Source organism: Biomphalaria glabrata, chromosome 4 (assembly GCF_947242115.1).
Source record: "Biomphalaria glabrata chromosome 4, xgBioGlab47.1, whole genome shotgun sequence".
Taxonomy (NCBI): domain Eukaryota; kingdom Metazoa; phylum Mollusca; class Gastropoda; family Planorbidae; genus Biomphalaria; species Biomphalaria glabrata.
In genome coordinates this window covers 34,202,323-34,216,955 of record NC_074714.1, presented here as the reverse complement: position 1 = coordinate 34,216,955, position 14,633 = coordinate 34,202,323, and the positions used below count along the sequence as shown (strand labels likewise).

Here is a 14,633-nt window from a genome sequence, read left to right as displayed (position 1 = left end):
TACTAGATCCAGTCTATCTGACTCTCTAATTACTAGATCCAGTCTATCTGACTCTCTAATTACTAGATCCAGTCTATCTGATCTATCTAATTACTAGACCCAGTCTATCTGATCTATCTAATTACTAGATCCAGTCTATCTGATCTATCTAATTACTAGATCCAGTCTATCTGACTCTCTAATTATTTAGATCCAGTCTATCTGACTCTCTAATTACTAGACCCAGTCTATCTGATCTATCTAATTACTAGATCCAGTCTATCTGATCTATCTAATTACTAGATCCAGTCTATCTGACTCTCTAATTATTTAGATCCAGTCTATCTGACTCTCTAATTACTAGACCCAGTCTATCTGATCTATCTAATTACTAGATCCAGTCTATCTGATCTATCTAATTACTAGATCCAGTCTATCTGACTCTCTAATTATTTAGATCCAGTCTATCTGACTCTCTAATTACTAGACCCAGTCTATCTGATCTATCTATACAAATAGTGCGGGAAGGAAGTCGGGTTTTGCGTAGGCCTGTCACGAATTTCCACCCAAATGTTTGTATGTCATATGAAATAGTTGTTTCCTATCAAAGACTGTGGTGATATAGATACCGTCGTTCTCAGGACTCACTCTTCTCCGAGTCAGTGCCGACCCAACACGCACACACAACATTCGTTGCAACGTAATATCGTGGGAAAATAAGAGAGTCTAAGACTTTAGCGACCAATGCATATATTTAGGCCTAGATCTATAGTTCGTCTTTTGATCAAATGAAATAGGTGGATGGGGGTCCTTTACGCGATTAAATAATAAAAATGAAATAAGTCATCTTTTGATGTTTACTTGTATAACAGCTATGTTCAAATAGTCAGGTTTCTTTGCCTTTAACTTTTGAGAAGTTATTTAAAGGGGAGTGGGTCTTGCTTGATTTTATATCCACGCAATGCTGTGTGCAGACGCGAGTAGGTTAGCAACTAGGTGTGTTCCAACGTTCACACAGGCACACCACCAATGGACTTTGCCGTTCTCCGTACTTGACACAGTCTACTGACCTAGTTCGTGGCAGACCTGTGTTGTTGGTGCACTCTAGCGTCTTGGGGTTAACATTGCAGGAGACTTACAAGTGGTGATAGCTTCAAGTGGTTGGCAGGGAGGGTGGGGATGTGTTGGGGAGAGATTGTATCTCAACATTTGCGTTCCAAAATAAAGTCTAACTCATCAGTTTGTAGATGGTTGAAAGAAACAGTGCTAGAACATTTATAGTTTCTTAAGATCAAAACTTGGTTCTACGTTATCAGTGTCGTCAAAGTCCTGAATGTATCCTACAGCATGATACTGTATTCTGTCATTATGCATATATCAGGTGCGATTAGCAGAGGTGAGGAGGGTCCACGTGAACAGCTAACAGTATGAAACAAATTCACAATAAGACAAACATGGTAAACATATCTAAGACACTTCAAAGTTCGTCTAGATTTGGCTACAGTTGGTGGGTAGGGTGGACTTTAGTTTCATTAGCAACTGTCTTTCTACAAGTGTAGTCTTCTTTAGTGTTGCTTTTAAACACACAGAACTCACACATTCAGAGTCCCAGACCAAAAAGTTTGATCTTGAAACAAGGTTTGAACACGCAGAGATGTTGACGCTATTCTGGTTGAAACTTTGAGTGTAATTTGGAAACAAAAGCCGTTCAACGCGTGGAGTGCTTTACTAGTATAAGTTAAGTTCCCCTCTCAGACCTTGCGATATATGGGCAGATGATGTAAAGGTCATCTGTTTCTGTGGCACACTGTTAACGAAGGTGTCAGGTGGTCAGCACAATGACCAACAGCTTTTACTTTTCTCCAACTAATGTTAGGTACCCCTTGGAGATGGATAGAATCTGAGGCGCCCTGAAGATCCCGATATTCGTAGTAGAAGTCTTAACCAAGATTCGAACCCAGGGCCCCCGGTTTGGAAACCAAGCGCTTCACCACTCAACCACCGCGCCTCCAATTTTTTAGTATGTTAGTCATGTATGGAGATATAGTTTTTATCTTTTCGTCTGCGATTAAATACTGTCCACCTGTAACACCTGTAAGATCTCCGGATCTTCTACGTGACCTCGCAATGTACCTGGTGTGTGTTCTCAACCTAGATGAAAGGAGTGCCGGTGTACAGTACGGTGGCAGTGTACGGTCTTAAGACGCTTAGATCTTCTTTGGCCAAGACTTGCTCATCAAGTCTATCACTGAGATATGGTTCATCCAGGATAGATAAACTTGTAGAACATTTTTTTTTTACTTGCTGAGATTGAGCCGTTCCTCAGAAGTTAAGACGCCTGGACAGTGTTCGGCCATCGTGACAGCAGTGGACACCTCAACAAGCGCAGCACTAGACCCGGGCATCGCTTCTCGGAATCAACGTGACGCCAGAGTGGAAACTGTCGTTAGAGAAGACGATTAGGTAATTAGGGAAGCAAGGAGCCCATTGGGGTACCTAAGAAGAGCATTCACAGACTGTCGGAGATGTAAGAGAGCCCAACTGCCAAGATCCACACACCATTCATCAAGGGGCCGTCATATGACACCCGCTGGGTACAAAGAATGAAAATGCCGGGATCCGAAGGAGTGTTCGGCCTTACAGATTCGCCTCTAGTCCTAAGAGTCTTGGGATGCGAGCACAGGAAACAGAGATGCAACAACTATGAATCTGCTATGATCCCTTTCTGACGGCGGGCGGAGCTTCCGTTGACCTAGAGTTCAAAAAGTCTTCGACTCAACTATTCCGACAACTACCAATTAGGTAGCATTACATAGTGTACATCAGTTATGCCCTAACTATGACATGGGGCCCAAATCCGCCCCAGTGACGCGGTACAGGCCCCCCCCCCTCGAAACTTCTGCCTGGTTTGCATAAAAAACGACAGACGAATAGTTCCTTAAGACTAGTGGGTTTTTGTGTTGTTTTTTTTTTTTTTTAGGGGCGATGTTCATTGACATAGTCCCATGTAGCACTGGTGTACATCTGTAGGCCTCACTCTCAGTAGTTCCAAGTGTATGTGTTTGTTAATGGACAAAATGTGTTCCAAGCAAGATTTTTACTCAACATGAAAAGCATGAAAAAAGAAGACAAAGCTATTGAGAGGCCCAGAGAAGCAAGCACAAGGTTGTACGTTTACGATACAAGAAAACACTCACGTGTACTACACATCAAGGTAGATATTATCAAGGCTGGAGTTGACTTATTGGGAAATGATGAGGCCGAAGGAAGGAGCACATTATAATTACCATTACCCTCAATACATAAATGTGTTGTTATTGAAATATACTATTGGTCGAAAAATGTGCGCAAAGTAAGTCGGCCTTCAAATCTTTGACTATAGGTCTCAAAATGTACGCAGAGTAAGTCGGCCTTCTAATCTTCGACTATAGGTCTCAAAATATGCGCAAAGTACACACAGACCATATAGTTTGTAAGTTCCAGATCTAGAATGTATTGTTATGACTCTACATTGCGCACTGTCATTTGGCGCGACATTGTGTACCAGAGGACACGATAGAGAACAGAGGAAGGAAGATGGCCGATGATTAGAGATGTAAACAAGAAGGCCTGAGCTGTGACTCTGGGTTTGGCTCTAGATCCAGTTTATAATTGATTATTAAACGTTCTGTTTTATATCACTTTCGTTGAGGTTAATTGCTAAGTTATAGCAATTGGTGTCAGAAGTGGGATCCTCAACGAAAGTGGAAAAGAAGGTCTAGATCTAGGTATAAGACAATGAACGATTCCATTTTCGGGTAGATCAACATAAGTTTTGGTTTTAGTTGATCAACGTTTTGATACGGGATGGCGTCTAAGAAAACACTTAGTCAACTGTCATTACAGGAACTTAGACAGGAACTGAGAGGGAGGGAGCTGAACGTAAGCGGCAACAAGAAGGCACTCATAGAACGTATTAGGCAAAGCATCATAGATGAAGAGCAGGATCCGGACACCTATTTGTTTGAAAAAGAAACGGATATGAGTGAGCATTTTCAATCGATCCAAGAACAAATGAAGGAAGACCTGAAATCAGTAAAGGATGAACTTAAAGACGAATTAGGTAATAAACTGAGCTCAATAGCATCCTTTGTGACCGAATTGAAAAATGACATAGACAGTTTCAAACAACAATTAAGAAATGAGGTCGCTGAATTAAGGTCCCAAATGGTGGGAGATGTTGATTCTAAAATTCAACAATTACGAAATGAAATGAAGGCGGAGCTGCAAAAGAAACAAGATGCGGGTGCCACTGTGACTGAAATGACGGGGAAGATTAAACCACCGGTGTTTGACGGCTCTGTGTCTTGGTCGGTGTATCGATTACAATTCGAGGCGGCGGCGCAAATCAACAGATGGGATACCAAGGTAGAGAAAGCAACTTGTCTTATGTTGGCACTCAGAGGCAAGGCAGTCGAATTGTTACAGACTATGACGGATCGGACAGACTACGATGCCATGGTCAAAACAATGGAACTACGATACGGCAATGAACACCTGCAGGAAGTTTTCAGGGTGCAATTAAAGAATCGACAACAGAAAAACGGAGAGACATTACAGGAATTAGCAGCAGACGTAGAACGTCTCGCCCGTCTTGCCTACCCATCGGCAACACAGGAACTTCTGGATGTTCTGGTTACAGATGCTTTCATAGATGGAGTGCGAGATTCGGAACTTAAGAAAGCCATCCGAATAAGCGGAAAACGGAAAATCAACGAAGCCCTCATCTATGCCCTGTCCTACGAGGCGGCCGAAGTTTCAGCGAGGAGCACACACTATTGTCGGACGTTAAATGTGGCGGAAGAGGAGGATCTGCCGCGGCTGATTCGAAGAATGGTGGAAAAGGCTTTAAATGAACGGGAACATTATCAGACCTCAAGGCGTAGTAAAAAGACTTTTCGTTGTTGGAATTGTAACACTCCAGGTCATGTACGGAGGAATTGTAACATGTTGTTCCAAGGCCAAGGCTGTGCATCAGAACGTCAACCGCTACGATTCTACGGGCTTAGGGAGCAAGAACTGGCAACCCAGAAAATCGAAACTCCGAGAATAAAGACTCGTTTCAGAGTGTTAGAACAAAGCAGAACCTTGAGAGTGCAGGGAAAGATTGGCGCTGGTTCTTATAGGTTCCTCTTGGACACAGGGGCTACGCGGTCGATAGTTGGACCCAGTCTGATCGGAGATCAGGAAATAATACGAGTGAATGACTACACTCTTAAAACGGCAGGTGGCGAACTGTTACCTATATTAGGACAGGTACGGCTTAATTTTAAAATAGGAAGTCAACCATTTAGTCATGATTTTCTGATCGCCAATGTTGTCGACGACTGCATCCTTGGTCTGGATTTTATGCAGGAATTCGGTTTATCTCTAAACATTGGAAGTGGAACTGTACAATATGGACACATAGTGTTTCCATTGCTTGATGATGGTGTGGAAGGCGTTCAGGTGAAACGAATCGAACATACGACCATACCAAAATGGTCTAATCTGTCAGTAAACAGGTATCATAAAAGGGACAAACTGAAGTGGACCAAACTGGAAGGCCAGCTACATCCTAGTAGAGCGGAGACTGAAACATCAACCAATCATTGTTGTGGCCATACGGGTAGTTACAAGGAAAGTGTTGGTGGTGGCAGAGCCGTCCATGATCATAATGACAAATCAGATGCGTCTAGCTTTCAAGATAAAGAAAGTGGCAACCTTTTCAACGACAAGCGCAGACCCGAAAAGAAAACGCTAGATGAAGAAACTAGAGGAGTGACCTACAGGCAGAGTGAAACTATTGCTTTCGATGTCCTTGATATGAGTGCTTCAATGGGCGTGACCAAATCAGACAACGTTGGGTCTGTGTCCAATACTCCTGTTTGGCTACCAGTACTAACTGCAGACAGAAATCTAATAAGAACTGTACGGGCGGCACCTCGAATGAACAATGCAAATACCAGAAAAACTATCAACAGGTCTGGACTTGACAAACGTGTGTACGTCTGCCTTCACAAAGCAGAGTAAAAGATGAATCAATTTCAGCGGAAACTGGACACTGATAATGTGGGTAATGGACATGTGTAGAAAGGCATACCTTCTGGAGATGGCTGAAAATGACAGTGTGTTTATGACCTGGCCTCCAGTGGAACTCTAACTTTCTTGCCAGAACTTCATCTGCACTGACAATTCTGTAGCCCTCTCGAAAAGCTGGTCATGTTCGGGACGAACATAACTAAGGAGGGGGCAGTGTTATGACTCTACGTTGCGCACTGTCATTTGGCGCGACATTGTGTACCAGAGGACACGATAGAGAACAGAGGAAGGAAGATGGCCGATGATTAGAGATGTAAACAAGAAGGCCTGAGCTGTGGCTCTAGATCCAGTTTATAATTGATTATTAAACGTTCTGTTTTATATCACTTTCGTTGAGGTTAATTGCTAAGTTATAGCAGTATTTTCAATCAGAGAAGCCTTAAGTTTACACTTTCTGAACCTTCTATCATAGCAGCCTAGGAAAGTTCACTGTATGTAATACTACAACACAACAAACTCGTTTCTTTACATAAACTGAGGCCACTTTTGTGTTTTCTCTTTCACAACGTGGGCGTAGAGCACGCACCAAAAGGACATTTGGAGACACTGGCAACTTCCTCTAGAAACAAATGTCAATATGACATTTAACCCAAAACCCAATCAATCGATAACAAAATGTGTATTGATAATGAAGTCACCAAGTTCTAATAAAGCGAATCGGGATGAGATAGACATCACTCACGTGACCAGCACAGGACGCGGTCCCTCACTTCAAACCCCCCTCCCCTATTGATTAGCTAGAACAATAGTTCCTGGTTCAGCGAAGCAGAACTTGAGACATGACCTAATAAATCTGGCGATGCTTGCTACAAAGTAGACTGTCTATTAAAAAAAACATTTTCTTTATAACAAACAAAAAAAAAAGGGAAAATAAAGATCAATAAAAGTGTGTAAATATTGTCAATATCTAATTTTATCTAAACATTGTGTAAATTATCTTTATGATCATACTGCCTTTAAATTTTAAATGGCAACATAAAACTGTGTCAATATAACCTAATCACTTCAATCATGACATTAGTATTGTATAAAGAAAATTCCGACCTTTTGTTTGGATATGGTTTAAATAGGTCACAAACGGTGAAGAGCATAAATTTAAAACAGAAACAAAAAATAAATCGCGTGGACGCCGTAATGATAGTAATCGATAGCGAAATCACTCGCCCGTGAGAGGTAATGAACTGGGCCATACGGCGATACGTGCATGCACAAAAATGACTCATAGCCATCTACCGTCCTTGGAATGAGATCACTCGCAGAGAGCGCCATTTACTTGCCGGTCAGACAAACGAACTAGCATTACTTCCCTTGCTCTGTATTCCCGTCCGCCCCAACTACGACATCGGAGGGAGAAAAAAAAGTAGAGGTCCCCTCCCCCCTTCTTTTTTTTTTTTAATTTATGCTTCCACATTTTGTACACATGTGGAGTAGCCTATGTGTCTTATGATCACAAGTCAAGTGGTCTGTGTGCCCACGGTCAACTGCTCTCCACTGGCCAACGCGTTTCACTTGTCCAACGCTAGCACGCACCAACACCCGCCGCCTCTCCTTACATGGGCGATGTGTTTATTGTATGTAAGAACAGCTTAGTCTGTGACAGGGACATCTGTGTGTTCATTAATGCATGAAGCGTGTAGGACAACTCAGATGAGAGTCAAAACCTCGGCTTGTTTCAAGCACAACACTTCTAGTCAGAATCAAATATTGATAGTGTGTGAAGATCAAAGGTTGACGTTTTACCTCTATGACGTGACATTAAGATAGCGCTATAAAATCCTACCACATTGTGTACTGGACACTACTTCTTTTATAAGCGTATAGTTGGGAAATAACATTGGACGCATTGCTAAATATTAAAGTAATTGGGCAGTAGACTGACACTGTGTCAATTTTAAACTTCTCGCATCAATATTAATCTACCTGATCTCTAGCAGATCTTTAAATCTATTTTTATCCTACAATTCAAATATTTTTGTGTGAATTAATGAAATAATTAGCGACAAAGAAAAACAAAAAGATAGTTGGGATCCTTTATTGTGCCATAAATTCCCACAGTCAGAGGCGTGTATATGAAATAAAAGAATGAAATGGGGATATTAAGTCTTAAATTGTAGTGACCAAGCCTGCACAATACACAAATTCTAATTTTCTTTGCAGGGAGGTGGGGTGTAGAAGGACGTTTTCAACTCCCAGTGACGCGCTTTACCCTGGAAACAAACCTTCATTCATGAAAACAGTTCTGGATCACTTCCAAGCATTTTTTTAAACAATATATTTGAGTCAAAATTGACCACCATGATCAAACTATTCTGAGAGTCTTGGAGTTCAACTTTATGCCATAGCCCAAGTATACAGTAACAGATCCCAACCCAAAGTAATTTGTTTTTTGGCTACTGTTAGATCTACCAAAGGGAAAGGGCCACATTACAATACAGGTAGTACTATAATACATAGATCTTTCTAGATTTAAATCTATAACTAAAGGAGGCAGCTCTTTTTAACCAACCTCTGAAACATAAATATCACAAGGGAGCTAACCAATGAAGAATCAAGATGTCAGATATAGATCTATATGATGGATGAAAAATGTTAGTCTCCACCAAAATTTGATTTTTACTAGATTCTAAATGGATATACAGAGTCTAGAATGTACACTGAATAGTTTATAGCTCTTATCTAATAATCATTCAGTTAAGTTTAGTATATCTATTATAAATAATAATACCACCGTAGCGATAGCGAAAGCCACCTTGGCCTGCGGACGGGAGTGTCTCTCCAGGATAGGGCTCCACAGCCACATGAGGAAGTGCGGGATGAACCATAGTCGTTCTACGACTGAAGGAGGCCAATGATGATGATGATGTGTGTATATATATATATTACATGTTTAGGGCGTTCCTTCAGAGTTAATTTACTTCCAAGTATTAACCTCCGGCAGGATGACGGGATGGGAGTGGGCAAGGTTTGAACCCAGGACCGTCGATAAATACAAACGACAGTTCAGCATGCAAACCACATGACCAGACACACATCTTGATCCTATATAATTATATATATATATATATATATATATATATATATATATATATATATATATATATATATATATATATATAATATACATAGGCATATATACTAGAGTATAGATCTAGATTCTAAACTATTCTAGATTCTATACTATATAGATCAATATATATCTAGATATGCATTTAAATTATTCAATATATTGATTAAATGATGAGACTAATAAGATTACATTTTAAATGATTTTTAATAGATCTATGTTATTAGATCTAGTAAATAAAAATTAAAATGTTACCTAATAACTGAACCTAATAACCTAATAACTGAATTTAACTTACCTATTTTGGTCTATAATATATATAGAATAGAGAGATCTATGCTATCGATCAGCTAATTTATCCACAACGCAATTTAAGTTTCCTGAGGCTTGTGGCACACGTACATCTAGTTCTATTTCAGTCAGATTCCAGGTTTTGAAAACAAAACTTGTAAGTTACTCCACCTGAAGACCTGAACCAAATGAAATGGTTTCAAAGGAGAAAAGTTTCAATGTCTTCTGAACTCTATTGACTCTACTACTCTAGCTAGATCTAGACTAGAATATAGATTATTCTAGATCTAGTACTCTGCTATACTATACTCAATCAATGCTCTGTGCCTGTCCATTACTAGACTAGTATCCTATCTAAAAGTAACAAAGCTATGGCATATGCTGATATGGTATGCTGGCCTATATTATATAGCTTATAATATAGATGCTAATTTTATAGAATCACTTAAAATATAATTATATTAATTATATAGAATATAGATCTAGATCTAATTATAATATACTAGACTCTAGACTAGACTATATATAACATTATATATAATATAAAATTGTATATATAATATATACTATAATATAGACAATAACAGATTAGATCATATTAAATGGGATGGATGATATTAGTTTCTAGATATCTAGATCTAGAATGATCTACTAAGTCCGCTAAGTCTACTAGAATCTTATTATTTTTACTATTTATAATCTAGATCTACGCTTGTGTGGTTTAAAAGATTAGAATGTAATATAGGTTAAGACTCTATAACTTTTGATTATTTAGAAATATAAGTTTTAAAACATATGACCAAAGAAATCACTGACACTTTTGACACATATAGAACAGCCTAATATGCATAGACTTATTAAAAATTGCACACAGTCACAGTACACAACTTGTGAACCTCGGCAAAGTTCGTAAACTTTGTTGCTACCCAGATTTTTAAGGCCAAACAAGTTGTGCTGGTGTCTAAGTTGTTTGTACTAATTAAATCTATATTTCAAGATTAAACATAATAATGAGCATTAAATTGTTTTTTTTTAATTTAAATTTCAATGCTCTTTAAACTAAAATACGTTTTAAAAAAATTATAGTGCTCGCAATTAACTTTTTAATAGTTGCAAGTTGGTATCACAAATCGACAAAATGTAAAATAGTTGTCTTTGAAATTGTAAATTTCTTTTTCCTTTGGTAAAAGAAGTCTGAATGCATTCAGACATTTCTAATATAGTTGACAAATGGTCATACTCTTTCATTTTCATATCACCGCATAATTCATATTATGTAATGTGTTGAAATTTGTTTTAATGAATGTCTATATTTTTTGTTTGCTTAATGTGGACAATAATGATCTAGATTTAGATCCAGCGCATGCGTATTAATGCTTGCTCTGTTCCAATTTTTTTCGAAGGTTTTTGTTTGTTTTTTTAAGCGATGCGTGATTTAAAGTAAGTATATATTTATAACTACAACATTTCAAATAACTATACAAAAAAAAACACCATTTAGTAATCATATTAATATAGAATCTATATATCATATATATCAGCGTTGAAATATTTGACAAGCCCACTATACTACTTATAGACTTCTAACTAGAATCTACTTCCGGAGACCAGTTAACTTTTATTTTCACCTTTCTAATACTCAGTTACTGCCCTTCGACTTGGTTTAACAGAGTTTAGATAGTTAAGTCTTTATACTTATTAAATAAAAGTTATTATATTGCTTTAATTGATATTGTTATTACAATAATATACATCATTAGATCTGGATCTCGGGGCTCTTTAAAAATAATATATAAAAAGACTTGTTGCAAAAGGAGGACAAAATGCATGCTTGATGTAGATTAATTAGATTATTAATTTAATAATGTGAACTTAAAAAAAAAAAAAAAAACTTAGCTAAGTCCAAGTGGCCAAGTCATTGGTTTTCCTGGCTGACTCAAGCAACCCATTCAATGCTCTAATAACTAGATCTAATAGCGCTATAGAAGAAGGAGCATTTGTAAATATTTGTCCTAGCAATTTTCATATGGTACTAAGGAATGTGCCTTTCAAGGTCTTACTTAGTATTTAATTAGGTTTTGTTTTTGTATTTGAAGATTGTGGTTCAGTGTTTTATGTATCGCTACTTTACTTTTGAGTCTTCTCTCCTGAAGGCTTTCTAAATTTTGTGATTTTACTAAAGGTGTTACTTTAGTCAAATGTGAATATTCATTAGTCATGAATCTCACTGATATAATTTGCCTGTTCCTGTTTCTTAACTGTTTTCTTGATTTGAGGGGTATCAAACATACATATTCTATTATTGGCCTAACCAAGGTTAAATAACATTTTAGTTTTATGTTCTTATTTGATTTATATAAATTTCTTTTAATAAACCCTAATGCTTTATTTGATTTTTTTATAGTTTCATCACCTAGATATTTTGATTTTTTAGTCTGTGTTTCTGGTTTACCATGAATAAGATAAGTGGAATTTTTTGTTTCAGTTTTTTTTGTTACTCTTAACAACTGACATTTTTCTGGGTGGAAAGACATGCTCCAATTTGATTCCCATTTCTGTAATTCATCTAATTCTCTGTGCAAAATTTCGGTATCTTGTGTTGTTCTTATTGTTCTATATATAATGCAATTGTCTGCAAATAATCTGACTTTTGTTTCCTAAACTGATGCAATTTGGTAAATCATTTAAGTAAATTAAAAATAGTAGCGGACATAAGACTGTTCCTAGAGGTACACCTGAGTTTACTGTTATTGACATTGATTTAGAGCCATTTATTATTTACAGAAAATCCTTAATCCACTGATGTAATAAACCATCTATGCCAAAAATTTTAATTTTCTAAGCAAGCTTTGTTGGTGAACTTTGTCAAAAGTCTTAAAAAATCTATTTGCTCATTAATATTTTTAATACCTTTTGAAAAATCATCAGCTTGTCCTATTAGTTGTGATTCACATGATCTATATTTCCTAAAGCCATGTCATGTTGGTATGGATAAAGACTCAAAAATAAAGATTTATTGCTGCAGGGGTGTTATGTTTGTCTATATGGGTTTACAGTGTTGCTACATGTTGTATTCTATAATTTTACATGTGATGCTGGTTAGTGATACTGGTTTGTAGTTTTCTAGGTCAGATTTTTCTTCTTTTTTAAATAGGGGGTAACATTAGTCTATGAGATTCTGCGTGTAAGAAATGTAGATGGTGCAGCATTAATTATTGAAAATTGGGGTTCAGTCCTTCCTTGTCAACATGCGGTTGCTTAAGTGACTTTTTATGATGATATGAAACTAATTACGCTGAAGGATCATTTGAGACAATACCACCCTGATAAAAAGGTAAAGGTATGAAAAACTTTCAAACTCTCGAAGATTCACAAAATCTTTTCAACACCATATGAAGAAGATGGTGGTTTGTGAGGGTCTTACAAGAAATTTGTACTTATAACAAAATACGGAAAACTATCTAGATAACACATTGATTTTACCAGCTGTTGAAGTAGTTTAAAAACTTGTTTACACAGGCTCATATCTTATATTATTAAACGCATTTTTTAAGCAACATTTCAAGGGCACATCGGTGGTACCTGGGTATGAGTTATAACAGTATAAGCTTTTTATGTAATTGCAAAAGACATACATAGTTTGGGATCGACGCGTACCATGCTCTGACAGAGTGTATCACTGTGTGCTGCAAACATCCTAAAGGTTGCCGGCACCTTATTTTTCCTCATTGTTGACCCACGAAACCTTTCCTGTGCAAGGCAGCAGTTTTCCTTCTGCCAGGTGGGTTGCATGCCAAGGCTAACGAGTCCCTCTTGCCCAAATCTAACTGGTTTAGGCACCATTTACTCGCCTTTGCCTCGTCTCCTGTTAATGAAAACAGTTCTGGGGTCCCAAAATTTGAGCCAGACATGAAAGATCAAGAAATACACTGCTCTTTGCGAAAAGCTTTTGCAATGATACTTAGGTTGAAATTAATTAATTAATTACTATTTAATGTTTGAAGGACTATTTCATAGAACAACAAATTCATATATAATGAAACGTAATATCCGTAGCAACGAATGATGAACCTGCAAAAAAAAAAAAAAATTTCCAGTGTGTTTGGTGACTCCAGTAGGCTAATACATATTGTTATTTTAATTGATTTAAATATGAATTTTAACAGTGAAAACGGATAGAGCTCTATAACTAAAATGTAGCTTTTAATTACTTTTTCACCATTCGACTCACAACAGTTAATAATGGAGTTGATTAATTTGCAAAAAATACAATAATAAGTTAAGCAGGGGGTCTACCGAAAACCAGAAAACATGTAAAGGGGTCTATGAGACAAAAAAGTTTGCAAACCACTGCTCTAGAATCTATAACGTAGGCTATATGTACAATGTATAGTAGTAAGTAGGTTAGATTATTCCATTTTCTGTGATGTAGATCTAGATTTTTTAAAATTCGACTATTATCTAGTCAGTTTTATTATATATATTACAAGATCTAGCTCTTTTTTTTTTTTGTGTGTGTTTCTTTTTAATGATAGTTTAATCTAAATTCTACTTTTCATAGAAATAATTGACTTCGCTGCCTATAATAGCTAGATCTATATCTAAACCTTCAAGATGGTGATTATGGACTTAGTTGTAACCTTTGACCATCATAAATACATTCTGGTGTTCAGGAAAATATACGAGAGGTGATGATCCACGGGAAGGAACTTAAGAAAATCTCGTGTGAATTTTGACAATTGAATTGTGTACCCTTGTAAAACTAATTACTAGCTTCCTTTTTTACATATCAATATTTGTTGTTATGAGTTATCCTAATTAAAGAAAGAAAAAAGTTAAGCATAGACCCTAGCCTATCCAAAGACAGAATGTCACAATAAAAGACATTCTACATTTCTAGCATTTGTTAAAAGTGCTATGTTTTCACAACTATATGCTACTGAGGAAGTTGATAAACCAGATGAAACTGTTCCTGTAAATAATGTAACAATTCCCACACTAGTGCTAGAGAGAATAGCCAGAGAGTACATAGAAAAAGAATCAGGAATGGATAGAATTAATATGCTTTTTAGTAAAAAGTAAGTTCATTTGACCATTTTTTTTTCTCTTGCTAAAAATTGAAAACATTTTAAGGAGTTAGTAAAAAAAAAAGTAAAAGTTCCCCTTTTAAACCTTGTGA

At 37.1% G+C, this 14,633-nt stretch overlaps 1 protein-coding gene across 8 annotated transcripts in view; it reads right to left on the bottom strand.

The window, feature by feature from the left end:
* Positions 1-10,396, bottom strand: part of LOC106070840 (plexin-A2-like) — a 198,503-nt gene extending 188,107 nt beyond the window's left edge. For 3 of the 8 annotated variants that reach the window (XM_056027642.1, XM_056027652.1, XM_056027651.1), the window contains exons 1-2: positions 10,271-10,384; positions 9,462-9,808 (exon numbers count right to left, since the gene is read on the bottom strand). The gene's annotated coding sequence lies outside the window, so the exon portion shown is untranslated. Of the gene's footprint in view, positions 1-9,461; positions 9,854-10,270 lie in introns of all 8 variants that reach the window. The other 5 variants (XM_056027644.1, XM_056027647.1, XM_056027645.1 and 2 more) reach the window with 5 other exon arrangements.
* Between the last annotated feature and the right edge of the window lie 4,237 nt (positions 10,397-14,633).